The 17380-nt window shown below is 41.1% G+C and overlaps 1 non-coding gene across 1 annotated transcript; it reads left to right on the plus strand.

The window, feature by feature from the left end:
* The first annotated feature begins 2312 nt into the window (after nucleotides 1–2312).
* On the plus strand, nucleotides 2313–2386 carry TRNAT-AGU (transfer RNA threonine (anticodon AGU)). The gene has a single exon. It is a non-coding gene; the product is annotated as a tRNA-Thr (tRNA).
* The last annotated feature ends 14994 nt before the right edge of the window (nucleotides 2387–17380 follow it).

Genomic DNA, 17380 nt, shown 5'->3' on the forward strand with positions numbered 1-17380 from the left:
AGAGTCATATTGCCCAAGGTTGCGATGCCATCAGAAATAGCACATATTAGAATGAGCAATTCATATTTCCTGCTTAATTTTTTGTAAAAGAAGCAAAGGTACGCCTGAACAGGGACTTGAACCCTGGACCCTCAGATTAAAAGTCTGATGCTCTACCGACTGAGCTATCCATGCACATGGATCACTGCCATTTGAAACTTGATTTTCACTCTACAGCACCTCCATACATGGCTACCTCACTGGTCAATAAAGGAAATGAATTACTAGTGCATTACACACATTTTGACACTGGAGACATAACTTTTTTCAGTCATTCCGTATCCAGATATAGAGATTTGCAGCATCTAGGACTTTAATGTTCACCCACTTACGGATTTGAATGTTTTGCCACATTCATGAGTGCAAACTTGCTCCCCAGTAAATACGAACATGTGCTCCTCAATGCACACACTGGGCAATGCAGTCCACTCTAAATCGACGATTAATGACATGCTCGTTTTGTGCAATGGAGTTTCAGTCAATTGGAAAACATTTTGAAAAGTTATATTGCAACAGAAGCCCAGCCTTAAAAAAGTGGATTTCACTTCTAAATGATTACACGAGGAAGGAAAGGAGACCAGATTCAAAAAAGGTGCTGTGGCTTAGTTGGTTAAAGCGCCTGTCTAGTAAACAGGAGATCCTGAGTTAGAATCTCAGCAGCGCCTGTCTGCTTTTTTTCGACCAATCTGTCTCCCCAATATTAAAACTTTGTACAAAGATTGCTATTTCATGCTATTTAGAAGCACAGTCAGGCTTGGATATGTTGGCAAAGCATCCAAGAACTCTGGACTCCACTACCTTAGAGTCATATTGCCCAAGGTTGCGATGCCATCAGAAATAGCACATATTAGAATGAGCAATTCATATTTCCTGCTTAATTTTTTGTAAAAGAAGCAAAGGTACGCCTGAACAGGGACTTGAACCCTGGACCCTCAGATTAAAAGTCTGATGCTCTACCGACTGAGCTATCCAGGCACAGGGATCACTGCCCATTTGAAACTTGATTTTCACTCTACAGCACCTCCATACATGGCTACCTCACTGGTCAATAAAGGAAATGAATTACTAGTGCATTACACACATTTTGACACTGGAGACATAACTTTTTTCAGTCATTCCGTATCCAGATATAGAGATTTGCAGCATCTAGGACTTTAATGTTCACCCACTTACGGATTTGAATGTTTTGCCACATTCATGAGTGCAAACTTGCTCCCCAGTAAAGACGAACATGTGCTCCTCAATGCACACACTGGGCAATGCAGTCCACTCTAAATCGACGATTAATGACATGCTCGTTTTGTGCAATGGAGTTTCAGTCAATTGGAAAACATTTTGAAAAGTTATATTGCAACAGAAGCCCAGCCTTAAAAAAGTGGATTTCACTTCTGATTGATTACATGAGGAAGGAAAGGAGACCAGATGCAAAAAAGGGGCTGTGGCTTAGTTGGTTAAAGCGCCTGTCTAGTAAACAGGAGATCCTGAGTTCGAATCTCAGCAGTGCCTGTCTGCTTTTTTTTCGACCAATCTGTCTCCCCAATATTAAAACTTTGTACAAAGATTGCTATTTCATGCTATTTAGAAGCACAGTCAGGCTTGAAATGTTGGCAAAGCATCCAAGAACTCTGGACTCCACTACCTTAGAGTCATATTGCCCAAGGTTGCGATGCCATCAGAAACAGCACATATTAGAATGAGCAATTCATATTTCCTGCTTAATTTTTTGTAAAAGAAGCAAAGGTACGCCTGAACAGGGACTTGAACCCTGGACCCTCAGATTAAAAGTCTGATGCTCTACCGACTGAGCTATCCAGGCACAGGGATCACTGCCCATTTGAAACTTGATTTTCACTCTACAGCACCTCCATACATGGCTACCTCACTGGTCAATAAAGGAAATGAATTACTAGTGCATTACACACATTTCGACACTGGAGACATAACTTTTTTCAGTCATTCCGTATCCAGATATAGAGATTTGCAGCATCTAGGACTTTAATGTTCACCCACTTACGGATTTGAATGTTTTGCCACATTCATGAGTGCAAACTTGCTCCCCAGTAAAGACGAACATGTGCTCCTCAATGCACACACTGGGCAATGCAGTCCACTCTAAATCGACGATTAATGACATGCTTGTTTTGTGCAATGGAGTTTCAGTCAATTGGAAAACATTTTGAAAAGTTATATTGCAACAGAAGCCCAGCCTTAAAAAAGTGGATTTCACTTCTAAATGATTACATGAGGAAGGAAAGGAGACCAGATGCAAAAAAGGTGCTGTGGCTTAGTTGGTTAAAGCGCCTGTCTAGTAAACAGGAGATCCTGAGTTCGAATCTCAGCAGCGCCTGTCTGCTTTTTTTCGACCAATCTGTCTCCCCAATATTAAAACTTTGTACAAAGATTGCTATTTCATGCTATTTAGAAGCACAGTCAGGCTTCATATGTTGGCAAAGCATCCAAGAACTCTGGACTCCACTACCTTAGAGTCATATTGCCCAAGGTTGCGATGCCATCAGAAATAGCACATATTAGAATGAGCAATTCATATTTCCTGCTTAATTTTTTGTAAAAGAAGCAAAGGTACGCCTGAACAGGGACTTGAACCCTGGACCCTCAGATTAAAAGTCTGATGCTCTACCGACTGAGCTATCCAGGCACATGGATCACTGCCATTTGAAACTTGATTTTCACTCTACAGCACCTCCATACATGGCTACCTCACTGGTCAATAAAGGAAATGAATTACTAGTGCATTACACACATTTTGACACTGGAGACATAACTTTTTTCAGTCATTCCGTATCCAGATATAGAGATTTGCAGCATCTAGGACTTTAATGTTCACCCACTTACGGATTTGAATGTTTTGCCACATTCATGAGTGCAAACTTGCTCCCCAGTAAATACGAACATGTGCTCCTCAATGCACACACTGGGCAATGCAGTCCACTCTAAATCGACGATTAATGACATGCTCGTTTTGTGCAATGGAGTTTCAGTCAATTGGAAAACATTTTGAAAAGTTATATTGCAACAGAAGCCCAGCCTTAAAAAAGTGGATTTCACTTCTAAATGATTACACGAGGAAGGAAAGGAGACCAGATGCAAAAAAGGTGCTGTGGCTTAGTTGGTTAAAGCGCCTGTCTAGTAAACAGGAGATCCTGAGTTAGAATCTCAGCAGCGCATGTCTGCTTTTTTTCGACCAATCTGTCTCCCCAATATTAAAACTTTGTACAAAGATTGCTATTTCATGCTATTTAGAAGCACAGTCAGGCTTGATATGTTGGCAAAGCATCCAAGAACTCTGGACTCCACTACCTTAGAGTCATATTGCCCAAGGTTGCGATGCCATCAGAAATAGCACATATTAGAATGAGCAATTCATATTTCCTGCTTAATTTTTTGTAAAAGAAGCAAAGGTACGCCTGAACTGGGACTTGAACCCTGGACCCTCAGATTAAAAGTCTGATGCTCTACCGACTGAGCTATCCAGTCACAGGGATCACTGCCCATTTGAAACTTGATTTTCACTCTACAGCACCTCCATACATGGCTACCTCACTGGTCAATAAAGGAAATGAATTACTAGTGCATTACACACATTTTGACACTGGAGACATAACTTTTTTCAGTCATTCCGTATCCAGATATAGAGATTTGCAGCATCTAGGACTTTAATGTTCACCCACTTACGGATTTGAATGTTTTGCCACATTCATGAGTGCAAACTTGCTCCCCAGTAAAGACGAACATGTGCTCCTCAATGCACACACTGGGCAATGCAGTCCACTCTAAATCGACGATTAATGACATGCTCGTTTTGTGCAATGGAGTTTCAGTCAATTGGAAAACATTTTGAAAAGTTATATTGCAACAGAAGCCCAGCCTTAAAAAAGTGGATTTCACTTCTGATTGATTACATGAGGAAGGAAAGGAGACCAGATGCAAAAAAGGGGCTGTGGCTTAGTTGGTTAAAGCGCCTGTCTAGTAAACAGGAGATCCTGAGTTCGAATCTCAGCAGCGCCTGTCTGCTTTTTTTTCGACCAATCTGTCTCCCCAATATTAAAACTTTGTACAAAGATTGCTATTTCATGCTATTTAGAAGCACAGTCAGGCTTGAAATGTTGGCAAAGCATCCAAGAACTCTGGACTCCACTACCTTAGAGTCATATTGCCCAAGGTTGCGATGCCATCAGAAACAGCACATATTAGAATGAGCAATTCATATTTCCTGCTTAATTTTTTGTAAAAGAAGCAAAGGTACGCCTGAACAGGGACTTGAACCCTGGACCCTCAGATTAAAAGTCTGATGCTCTACCGACTGAGCTATCCAGGCACAGGGATCACTGCCCATTTGAAACTTGATTTTCACTCTACAGCACCTCCATACATGGCTACCTCACTGGTCAATAAAGGAAATGAATTACTAGTGCATTACACACATTTCGACACTGGAGACATAACTTTTTTCAGTCATTCCGTATCCAGATATAGAGATTTGCAGCATCTAGGACTTTAATGTTCACCCACTTACGGATTTGAATGTTTTGCCACATTCATGAGTGCAAACTTGCTCCCCAGTAAATACGAACATGTGCTCCTCAATGCACACACTGGGCAATGCAGTCCACTCTAAATCGACGATTAATGACATGCTCGTTTTGTGCAATGGAGTTTCAGTCAATTGGAAAACATTTTGAAAAGTTATATTGCAACAGAAGCCCAGCCTTAAAAAAGTGGATTTCACTTCTAAATGATTACATGAGGAAGGAAAGGAGACCAGATGCAAAAAAGGTGCTGTGGCTTAGTTGGTTAAAGCGCCTGTCTAGTAAACAGGAGATCCTGAGTTAGAATCTCAGCAGCGCCTGTCTGCTTTTTTTCGACCAATCTGTCTCCCCAATATTAAAACTTTGTACAAAGATTGCTATTTCATGCTATTTAGAAGCACAGTCAGGCTTGATATGTTGGCAAAGCATCCAAGAACTCTGGACTCCACTACCTTAGAGTCATATTGCCCAAGGTTGCGATGCCATCAGAAATAGCACATATTAGAATGAGCAATTCATATTTCCTGCTTAATTTTTTGTAAAAGAAGCAAAGGTACGCCTGAACAGGGACTTGAACCCTGGACCCTCAGATTAAAAGTCTGATGCTCTACCGACTGAGCTATCCATGCACATGAATCACTGCCATTTGAAACTTGATTTTCACTCTACAGCACCTCCATACATGGCTACCTCACTGGTCAATAAAGGAAATGAATTACTAGTGCATTACACACATTTTGACACTGGAGACATAACTTTTTTCAGTCATTCCGTATCCAGATATAGAGATTTGCAGCATCTAGGACTTTAATGTTCACCCACTTACGGATTTGAATGTTTTGCCACATTCATGAGTGCAAACTTGCTCCCCAGTAAAGACGAACATGTGCTCCTCAATGCACACACTGGGCAATGCAGTCCACTCTAAATCGACGATTAATGACATGCTCGTTTTGTGCAATGGAGTTTCAGTCAATTGGAAAACATTTTGAAAATTTATATTGCAACAGAAGCCCAGCCTTAAAAAAGTGGATTTCACTTCTGATTGATTACATGAGGAAGGAAAGGAGACCAGATGCAAAAAAGGGGCTGTGGCTTAGTTGGTTAAAGCGCCTGTCTAGTAAACAGGAGATCCTGAGTTCGAATCTCAGCAGCGCCTGTCTGCTTTTTTTTCGACCAATCTGTCTCCCCAATATTAAAACTTTGTAAAAAGATTGCTATTTCATGCTATTTAGAAGCACAGTCAGGCTTGAAATGTTGGCAAAGCATCCAAGAACTCTGGACTCCACTACCTTAGAGTCATATTGCCCAAGGTTGCGATGCCATCAGAAACAGCACATATTAGAATGAGCAATTCATATTTCCTGCTTAATTTTTTGTAAAAGAAGCAAAGGTACGCCTGAACAGGGACTTGAACCCTGGACCCTCAGATTAAAAGTCTGATGCTCTACCGACTGAGCTATCCAGGCACAGGGATCACTGCCCATTTGAAACTTGATTTTCACTCTACAGCACCTCCATACATGGCTACCTCACTGGTCAATAAAGGAAATGAATTACTAGTGCATTACACACATTTTGACACTGGAGACATAACTTTTTTCAGTCATTCCGTATCCAGATATAGAGATTTGCAGCATCTAGGACTTTAATGTTCACCCACTTACGGATTTGAATGTTTTGCCACATTCATGAGTGCAAACTTGCTCCACAGTAAATACGAACATGTGCTCCTCAATGCACACACTGGGCAATGCAGTCCACTCTAAATCGACGATTAATGACATGCTCGTTTTGTGCAATGGAGTTTCAGTCAATTGGAAAACATTTTGAAAAGTTATATTGCAACAGAAGCCCAGCCTTAAAAAAGTGGATTTCACTTCTAAATGATTACACGAGGAAGGAAAGGAGACCAGATGCAAAAAAGGTGCTGTGGCTTAGTTGGTTAAAGCGCCTGTCTAGTAAACAGGAGATCCTGAGTTAGAATCTCAGCAGCGCCTGTCTGCTTTTTTTCGACCAATCTGTCTCCCCAATATTAAAACTTTGTACAAAGATTGCTATTTCATGCTATTTAGAAGCACAGTCAGGCTTGGATATGTTGGCAAAGCATCCAAGAACTCTGGACTCCACTACCTTAGAGTCATATTGCCCAAGGTTGCGATGCCATCAGAAATAGCACATATTAGAATGAGCAATTCATATTTCCTGCTTAATTTTTTGTAAAAGAAGCAAAGGTACGCCTGAACAGGGACTTGAACCCTGGACCCTCAGATTAAAAGTCTGATGCTCTACCGACTGAGCTATCCAGGCACAGGGATCACTGCCCATTTGAAACTTGATTTTCACTCTACAGCACCTCCATACATGGCTACCTCACTGGTCAATAAAGGAAATGAATTACTAGTGCATTACACACATTTTGACACTGGAGACATAACTTTTTTCAGTCATTCCGTATCCAGATATAGAGATTTGCAGCATCTAGGACTTTAATGTTCACCCACTTACGGATTTGAATGTTTTGCCACATTCATGAGTGCAAACTTGCTCCCCAGTAAAGACGAACATGTGCTCCTCAATGCACACACTGGGCAATGCAGTCCACTCTAAATCGACGATTAATGACATGCTCGTTTTGTGCAATGGAGTTTCAGTCAATTGGAAAACATTTTGAAAAGTTATATTGCAACAGAAGCCCAGCCTTAAAAAAGTGGATTTCACTTCTGATTGATTACATGAGGAAGGAAAGGAGACCAGATGCAAAAAAGGGGCTGTGGCTTAGTTGGTTAAAGCGCCTGTCTAGTAAACAGGAGATCCTGAGTTCGAATCTCAGCAGCGCCTGTCTGCTTTTTTTTCGACCAATCTGTCTCCCCAATATTAAAACTTTGTACAAAGATTGCTATTTCATGCTATTTAGAAGCACAGTCAGGCTTGAAATGTTGGCAAAGCATCCAAGAACTCTGGACTCCACTACCTTAGAGTCATATTGCCCAAGGTTGCGATGCCATCAGAAACAGCACATATTAGAATGAGCAATTCATATTTCCTGCTTAATTTTTTGTAAAAGAAGCAAAGGTACGCCTGAACAGGGACTTGAACCCTGGACCCTCAGATTAAAAGTCTGATGCTCTACCGACTGAGCTATCCAGGCACAGGGATCACTGCCCATTTGAAACTTGATTTTCACTCTACAGCACCTCCATACATGGCTACCTCACTGGTCAATAAAGGAAATGAATTACTAGTGCATTACACACATTTTGACACTGGAGACATAACTTTTTTCAGTCATTCCGTATCCAGATATAGAGATTTGCAGCATCTAGGACTTTAATGTTCACCCACTTACGGATTTGAATGTTTTGCCACATTCATGAGTGCAAACTTGCTCCCCAGTAAATACGAACATGTGCTCCTCAATGCACACACTGGGCAATGCAGTCCACTCTAAATCGACGATTAATGACATGCTCGTTTTGTGCAATGGAGTTTCAGTCAATTGGAAAACATTTTGAAAAGTTATATTGCAACAGAAGCCCAGCCTTAAAAAAGTGGATTTCACTTCTAAATGATTACATGAGGAAGGAAAGGAGACCAGATGCAAAAAAGGTGCTGTGGCTTAGTTGGTTAAAGCGCCTGTCTAGTAAACAGGAGATCCTGAGTTAGAATCTCAGCAGCGCCTGTCTGCTTTTTTTCGACCAATCTGTCTCCCCAATATTAAAACTTTGTACAAAGATTGCTATTTCATGCTATTTAGAAGCACAGTCAGGCTTGATATGTTGGCAAAGCATCCAAGAACTCTGGACTCCACTACCTTAGAGTCATATTGCCCAAGGTTGCGATGCCATCAGAAATAGCACATATTAGAATGAGCAATTCATATTTCCTGCTTAATTTTTTGTAAAAGAAGCAAAGGTACGCCTGAACAGGGACTTGAACCCTGGACCCTCAGATTAAAAGTCTGATGCTCTACCGACTGAGCTATCCATGCACATGGATCACTGCCATTTGAAACTTGATTTTCACTCTACAGCACCTCCATACATGGCTACCTCACTGGTCAATAAAGGAAATGAATTACTAGTGCATTACACACATTTTGACACTGGAGACATAACTTTTTTCAGTCATTCCGTATCCAGATATAGAGATTTGCAGCATCTAGGACTTTAATGTTCACCCACTTACGGATTTGAATGTTTTGCCACATTCATGAGTGCAAACTTGCTCCACAGTAAATACGAACATGTGCTCCTCAATGCACACACTGGGCAATGCAGTCCACTCTAAATCGACGATTAATGACATGCTCGTTTTGTGCAATGGAGTTTCAGTCAATTGGAAAACATTTTGAAAAGTTATATTGCAACAGAAGCCCAGCCTTAAAAAAGTGGATTTCACTTCTAAATGATTACACGAGGAAGGAAAGGAGACCAGATGCAAAAAAGGTGCTGTGGCTTAGTTGGTTAAAGCGCCTGTCTAGTAAACAGGAGATCCTGAGTTAGAATCTCAGCAGCGCCTGTCTGCTTTTTTTCGACCAATCTGTCTCCCCAATATTAAAACTTTGTACAAAGATTGCTATTTCATGCTATTTAGAAGCACAGTCAGGCTTGGATATGTTGGCAAAGCATCCAAGAACTCTGGACTCCACTACCTTAGAGTCATATTGCCCAAGGTTGCGATGCCATCAGAAATAGCACATATTAGAATGAGCAATTCATATTTCCTGCTTAATTTTTTGTAAAAGAAGCAAAGGTACGCCTGAACAGGGACTTGAACCCTGGACCCTCAGATTAAAAGTCTGATGCTCTACCGACTGAGCTATCCAGGCACAGGGATCACTGCCCATTTGAAACTTGATTTTCACTCTACAGCACCTCCATACATGGCTACCTCACTGGTCAATAAAGGAAATGAATTACTAGTGCATTACACACATTTTGACACTGGAGACATAACTTTTTTCAGTCATTCCGTATCCAGATATAGAGATTTGCAGCATCTAGGACTTTAATGTTCACCCACTTACGGATTTGAATGTTTTGCCACATTCATGAGTGCAAACTTGCTCCCCAGTAAAGACGAACATGTGCTCCTCAATGCACACACTGGGCAATGCAGTCCACTCTAAATCGACGATTAATGACATGCTCGTTTTGTGCAATGGAGTTTCAGTCAATTGGAAAACATTTTGAAAAGTTATATTGCAACAGAAGCCCAGCCTTAAAAAAGTGGATTTCACTTCTGATTGATTACATGAGGAAGGAAAGGAGACCAGATGCAAAAAAGGGGCTGTGGCTTAGTTGGTTAAAGCGCCTGTCTAGTAAACAGGAGATCCTGAGTTCGAATCTCAGCAGCGCCTGTCTGCTTTTTTTTCGACCAATCTGTCTCCCCAATATTAAAACTTTGTACAAAGATTGCTATTTCATGCTATTTAGAAGCACAGTCAGGCTTGAAATGTTGGCAAAGCATCCAAGAACTCTGGACTCCACTACCTTAGAGTCATATTGCCCAAGGTTGCGATGCCATCAGAAACAGCACATATTAGAATGAGCAATTCATATTTCCTGCTTAATTTTTTGTAAAAGAAGCAAAGGTACGCCTGAACAGGGACTTGAACCCTGGACCCTCAGATTAAAAGTCTGATGCTCTACCGACTGAGCTATCCAGGCACAGGGATCACTGCCCATTTGAAACTTGATTTTCACTCTACAGCACCTCCATACATGGCTACCTCACTGGTCAATAAAGGAAATGAATTACTAGTGCATTACACACATTTCGACACTGGAGACATAACTTTTTTCAGTCATTCCGTATCCAGATATAGAGATTTGCAGCATCTAGGACTTTAATGTTCACCCACTTACGGATTTGAATGTTTTGCCACATTCATGAGTGCAAACTTGCTCCCCAGTAAATACGAACATGTGCTCCTCAATGCACACACTGGGCAATGCAGTCCACTCTAAATCGACGATTAATGACATGCTCGTTTTGTGCAATGGAGTTTCAGTCAATTGGAAAACATTTTGAAAAGTTATATTGCAACAGAAGCCCAGCCTTAAAAAAGTGGATTTCACTTCTAAATGATTACATGAGGAAGGAAAGGAGACCAGATGCAAAAAAGGTGCTGTGGCTTAGTTGGTTAAAGCGCCTGTCTAGTAAACAGGAGATCCTGAGTTAGAATCTCAGCAGCGCCTGTCTGCTTTTTTTCGACCAATCTGTCTCCCCAATATTAAAACTTTGTACAAAGATTGCTATTTCATGCTATTTAGAAGCACAGTCAGGCTTGATATGTTGGCAAAGCATCCAAGAACTCTGGACTCCACTACCTTAGAGTCATATTGCCCAAGGTTGCGATGCCATCAGAAATAGCACATATTAGAATGAGCAATTCATATTTCCTGCTTAATTTTTTGTAAAAGAAGCAAAGGTACGCCTGAACAGGGACTTGAACCCTGGACCCTCAGATTAAAAGTCTGATGCTCTACCGACTGAGCTATCCATGCACATGAATCACTGCCATTTGAAACTTGATTTTCACTCTACAGCACCTCCATACATGGCTACCTCACTGGTCAATAAAGGAAATGAATTACTAGTGCATTACACACATTTTGACACTGGAGACATAACTTTTTTCAGTCATTCCGTATCCAGATATAGAGATTTGCAGCATCTAGGACTTTAATGTTCACCCACTTACGGATTTGAATGTTTTGCCACATTCATGAGTGCAAACTTGCTCCCCAGTAAAGACGAACATGTGCTCCTCAATGCACACACTGGGCAATGCAGTCCACTCTAAATCGACGATTAATGACATGCTCGTTTTGTGCAATGGAATTTCAGTCAATTGGAAAACATTTTGAAAATTTATATTGCAACAGAAGCCCAGCCTTAAAAAAGTGGATTTCACTTCTGATTGATTACATGAGGAAGGAAAGGAGACCAGATGCAAAAAAGGGGCTGTGGCTTAGTTGGTTAAAGCGCCTGTCTAGTAAACAGGAGATCCTGAGTTCGAATCTCAGCAGCGCCTGTCTGCTTTTTTTTCGACCAATCTGTCTCCCCAATATTAAAACTTTGTACAAAGATTGCTATTTCATGCTATTTAGAAGCACAGTCAGGCTTGAAATGTTGGCAAAGCATCCAAGAACTCTGGACTCCACTACCTTAGAGTCATATTGCCCAAGGTTGCGATGCCATCAGAAACAGCACATATTAGAATGAGCAATTCATATTTCCGGCTTAATTTTTTGTAAAAGAAGCAAAGGTACGCCTGAACAGGGACTTGAACCCTGGACCCTCAGATTAAAAGTCTGATGCTCTACCGACTGAGCTATCCAGGCACAGGGATCACTGCCCATTTGAAACTTGATTTTCACTCTACAGCACCTCCATACATGGCTACCTCACTGGTCAATAAAGGAAATGAATTACTAGTGCATTACACACATTTTGACACTGGAGACATAACTTTTTTCAGTCATTCCGTATCCAGATATAGAGATTTGCAGCATCTAGGACTTTAATGTTCACCCACTTACGGATTTGAATGTTTTGCCACATTCATGAGTGCAAACTTGCTCCCCAGTAAATACGAACATGTGCTCCTCAATGCACACACTGGGCAATGCAGTCCACTCTAAATCGACGATTAATGACATGCTCGTTTTGTGCAATGGAGTTTCAGTCAATTGGAAAACATTTTGAAAAGTTATATTGCAACAGAAGCCCAGCCTTAAAAAAGTGGATTTCACTTCTAAATGATTACATGAGGAAGGAAAGGAGACCAGATGCAAAAAAGGTGCTGTGGCTTAGTTGGTTAAAGCGCCTGTCTAGTAAACAGGAGATCCTGAGTTAGAATCTCAGCAGCGCCTGTCTGCTTTTTTTCGACCAATCTGTCTCCCCAATATTAAAACTTTGTACAAAGATTGCTATTTCATGCTATTTAGAAGCACAGTCAGGCTTGGATATGTTGGCAAAGCATCCAAGAACTCTGGACTCCACTACCTTAGAGTCATATTGCCCAAGGTTGCGATGCCATCAGAAACAGCACATATTAGAATGAGCAATTCATATTTCCTGCTTAATTTTTTGTAAAAGAAGCAAAGGTACGCCTGAACAGGGACTTGAACCCTGGACCCTCAGATTAAAAGTCTGATGCTCTACCGACTGAGCTATCCAGGCACAGGGATCACTGCCCATTTGAAACTTGATTTTCACTCTACAGCACCTCCATACATGGCTACCTCACTGGTCAATAAAGGAAATGAATTACTAGTGCATTACACACATTTCGACACTGGAGACATATCTTTTTTCAGTCATTCCGTATCCAGATATAGAGATTTGCAGCATCTAGGACTTTAATGTTCACCCACTTACGGATTTGAATGTTTTGCCACATTCATGAGTGCAAACTTGCTCCCCAGTAAATACGAACATGTGCTCCTCAATGCACACACTGGGCAATGCAGTCCACTCTAAATCGACGATTAATGACATGCTCGTTTTGTGCAATGGAGTTTCAGTCAATTGGAAAACATTTTGAAAAGTTATATTGCAACAGAAGCCCAGCCTTAAAAAAGTGGATTTCACTTCTAAATGATTACATGAGGAAGGAAAGGAGACCAGATGCAAAAAAGGTGCTGTGGCTTAGTTGGTTAAAGCGCCTGTCTAGTAAACAGGAGATCCTGAGTTAGAATCTCAGCAGCGCCTGTCTGCTTTTTTTCGACCAATCTGTCTCCCCAATATTAAAACTTTGTACAAAGATTGCTATTTCATGCTATTTAGAAGCACAGTCAGGCTTGATATGTTGGCAAAGCATCCAAGAACTCTGGACTCCACTACCTTAGAGTCATATTGCCCAAGGTTGCGATGCCATCAGAAATAGCACATATTAGAATGAGCAATTCATATTTCCTGCTTAATTTTTTGTAAAAGAAGCAAAGGTACGCCTGAACAGGGACTTGAACCCTGGACCCTCAGATTAAAAGTCTGATGCTCTACCGACTGAGCTATCCATGCACATGAATCACTGCCATTTGAAACTTGATTTTCACTCTACAGCACCTCCATACATGGCTACCTCACTGGTCAATAAAGGAAATGAATTACTAGTGCATTACACACATTTTGACACTGGAGACATAACTTTTTTCAGTCATTCCGTATCCAGATATAGAGATTTGCAGCATCTAGGACTTTAATGTTCACCCACTTACGGATTTGAATGTTTTGCCACATTCATGAGTGCAAACTTGCTCCCCAGTAAAGACGAACATGTGCTCCTCAATGCACACACTGGGCAATGCAGTCCACTCTAAATCGACGATTAATGACATGCTCGTTTTGTGCAATGGAGTTTCAGTCAATTGGAAAACATTTTGAAAATTTATATTGCAACAGAAGCCCAGCCTTAAAAAAGTGGATTTCACTTCTGATTGATTACATGAGGAAGGAAAGGAGACCAGATGCAAAAAAGGGGCTGTGGCTTAGTTGGTTAAAGCGCCTGTCTAGTAAACAGGAGATCCTGAGTTCGAATCTCAGCAGCGCCTGTCTGCTTTTTTTTCGACCAATCTGTCTCCCCAATATTAAAACTTTGTACAAAGATTGCTATTTCATGCTATTTAGAAGCACAGTCAGGCTTGAAATGTTGGCAAAGCATCCAAGAACTCTGGACTCCACTACCTTAGAGTCATATTGCCCAAGGTTGCGATGCCATCAGAAACAGCACATATTAGAATGAGCAATTCATATTTCCTGCTTAATTTTTTGTAAAAGAAGCAAAGGTACGCCTGAACAGGGACTTGAACCCTGGACCCTCAGATTAAAAGTCTGATGCTCTACCGACTGAGCTATCCAGGCACAGGGATCACTGCCCATTTGAAACTTGATTTTCACTCTACAGCACCTCCATACATGGCTACCTCACTGGTCAATAAAGGAAATGAATTACTAGTGCATTACACACATTTTGACACTGGAGACATAACTTTTTTCAGTCATTCCGTATCCAGATATAGAGATTTGCAGCATCTAGGACTTTAATGTTCACCCACTTACGGATTTGAATGTTTTGCCACATTCATGAGTGCAAACTTGCTCCCCAGTAAATACGAACATGTGCTCCTCAATGCACACACTGGGCAATGCAGTCCACTCTAAATCGACGATTAATGACATGCTCGTTTTGTGCAATGGAGTTTCAGTCAATTGGAAAACATTTTGAAAAGTTATATTGCAACAGAAGCCCAGCCTTAAAAAAGTGGATTTCACTTCTAAATGATTACATGAGGAAGGAAAGGAGACCAGATGCAAAAAAGGTGCTGTGGCTTAGTTGGTTAAAGCGCCTGTCTAGTAAACAGGAGATCCTGAGTTAGAATCTCAGCAGCGCCTGTCTGCTTTTTTTCGACCAATCTGTCTCCCCAATATTAAAACTTTGTACAAAGATTGCTATTTCATGCTATTTAGAAGCACAGTCAGGCTTGATATGTTGGCAAAGCATCCAAGAACTCTGGACTCCACTACCTTAGAGTCATATTGCCCAAGGTTGCGATGCCATCAGAAATAGCACATATTAGAATGAGCAATTCATATTTCCTGCTTAATTTTTTGTAAAAGAAGCAAAGGTACGCCTGAACAGGGACTTGAACCCTGGACCCTCAGATTAAAAGTCTGATGCTCTACCGACTGAGCTATCCATGCACATGGATCACTGCCATTTGAAACTTGATTTTCACTCTACAGCACCTCCATACATGGCTACCTCACTGGTCAATAAAGGAAATGAATTACTAGTGCATTACACACATTTTGACACTGGAGACATAACTTTTTTCAGTCATTCCGTATCCAGATATAGAGATTTGCAGCATCTAGGACTTTAATGTTCACCCACTTACGGATTTGAATGTTTTGCCACATTCATGAGTGCAAACTTGCTCCCCAGTAAATACGAACATGTGCTCCTCAATGCACACACTGGGCAATGCAGTCCACTCTAAATCGACGATTAATGACATGCTCGTTTTGTGCAATGGAGTTTCAGTCAATTGGAAAACATTTTGAAAAGTTATATTGCAACAGAAGCCCAGCCTTAAAAAAGTGGATTTCACTTCTAAATGATTACACGAGGAAGGAAAGGAGACCAGATGCAAAAAAGGTGCTGTGGCTTAGTTGGTTAAAGCGCCTGTCTAGTAAACAGGAGATCCTGAGTTAGAATCTCAGCAGCGCCTGTCTGCTTTTTTTCGACCAATCTGTCTCCCCAATATTAAAACTTTGTACAAAGATTGCTATTTCATGCTATTTAGAAGCACAGTCAGGCTTGGATATGTTGGCAAAGCATCCAAGAACTCTGGACTCCACTACCTTAGAGTCATATTGCCCAAGGTTGCGATGCCATCAGAAATAGCACATATTAGAATGAGCAATTCATATTTCCTGCTTAATTTTTTGTAAAAGAAGCAAAGGTACGCCTGAACAGGGACTTGAACCCTGGACCCTCAGATTAAAAGTCTGATGCTCTACCGACTGAGCTATCCAGGCACAGGGATCACTGCCCATTTGAAACTTGATTTTCACTCTACAGCACCTCCATACATGGCTACCTCACTGGTCAATAAAGGAAATGAATTACTAGTGCATTACACACATTTTGACACTGGAGACATAACTTTTTTCAGTCATTCCGTATCCAGATATAGAGATTTGCAGCATCTAGGACTTTAATGTTCACCCACTTACGGATTTGAATGTTTTGCCACATTCATGAGTGCAAACTTGCTCCCCAGTAAAGACGAACATGTGCTCCTCAATGCACACACTGGGCAATGCAGTCCACTCTAAATCGACGATTAATGACATGCTCGTTTTGTGCAATGGAGTTTCAGTCAATTGGAAAACATTTTGAAAAGTTATATTGCAACAGAAGCCCAGCCTTAAAAAAGTGGATTTCACTTCTGATTGATTACATGAGGAAGGAAAGGAGACCAGATGCAAAAAAGGGGCTGTGGCTTAGTTGGTTAAAGCGCCTGTCTAGTAAACAGGAGATCCTGAGTTCGAATCTCAGCAGTGCCTGTCTGCTTTTTTTTCGACCAATCTGTCTCCCCAATATTAAAACTTTGTACAAAGATTGCTATTTCATGCTATTTAGAAGCACAGTCAGGCTTGAAATGTTGGCAAAGCATCCAAGAACTCTGGACTCCACTACCTTAGAGTCATATTGCCCAAGGTTGCGATGCCATCAGAAACAGCACATATTAGAATGAGCAATTCATATTTCCTGCTTAATTTTTTGTAAAAGAAGCAAAGGTACGCCTGAACAGGGACTTGAACCCTGGACCCTCAGATTAAAAGTCTGATGCTCTACCGACTGAGCTATCCAGGCACAGGGATCACTGCCCATTTGAAACTTGATTTTCACTCTACAGCACCTCCATACATGGCTACCTCACTGGTCAATAAAGGAAATGAATTACTAGTGCATTACACACATTTCGACACTGGAGACATAACTTTTTTCAGTCATTCCGTATCCAGATATAGAGATTTGCAGCATCTAGGACTTTAATGTTCACCCACTTACGGATTTGAATGTTTTGCCACATTCATGAGTGCAAACTTGCTCCCCAGTAAAGACGAACATGTGCTCCTCAATGCACACACTGGGCAATGCAGTCCACTCTAAATCGACGATTAATGACATGCTTGTTTTGTGCAATGGAGTTTCAGTCAATTGGAAAACATTTTGAAAAGTTATATTGCAACAGAAGCCCAGCCTTAAAAAA

Source organism: Ambystoma mexicanum, unplaced genomic scaffold (assembly GCF_040938575.1).
Source record: "Ambystoma mexicanum isolate Mex_15411 unplaced genomic scaffold, UKY_AmexF1_1 Mex_scaf1, whole genome shotgun sequence".
NCBI lineage: Eukaryota > Metazoa > Chordata > Amphibia > Caudata > Ambystomatidae > Ambystoma > Ambystoma mexicanum.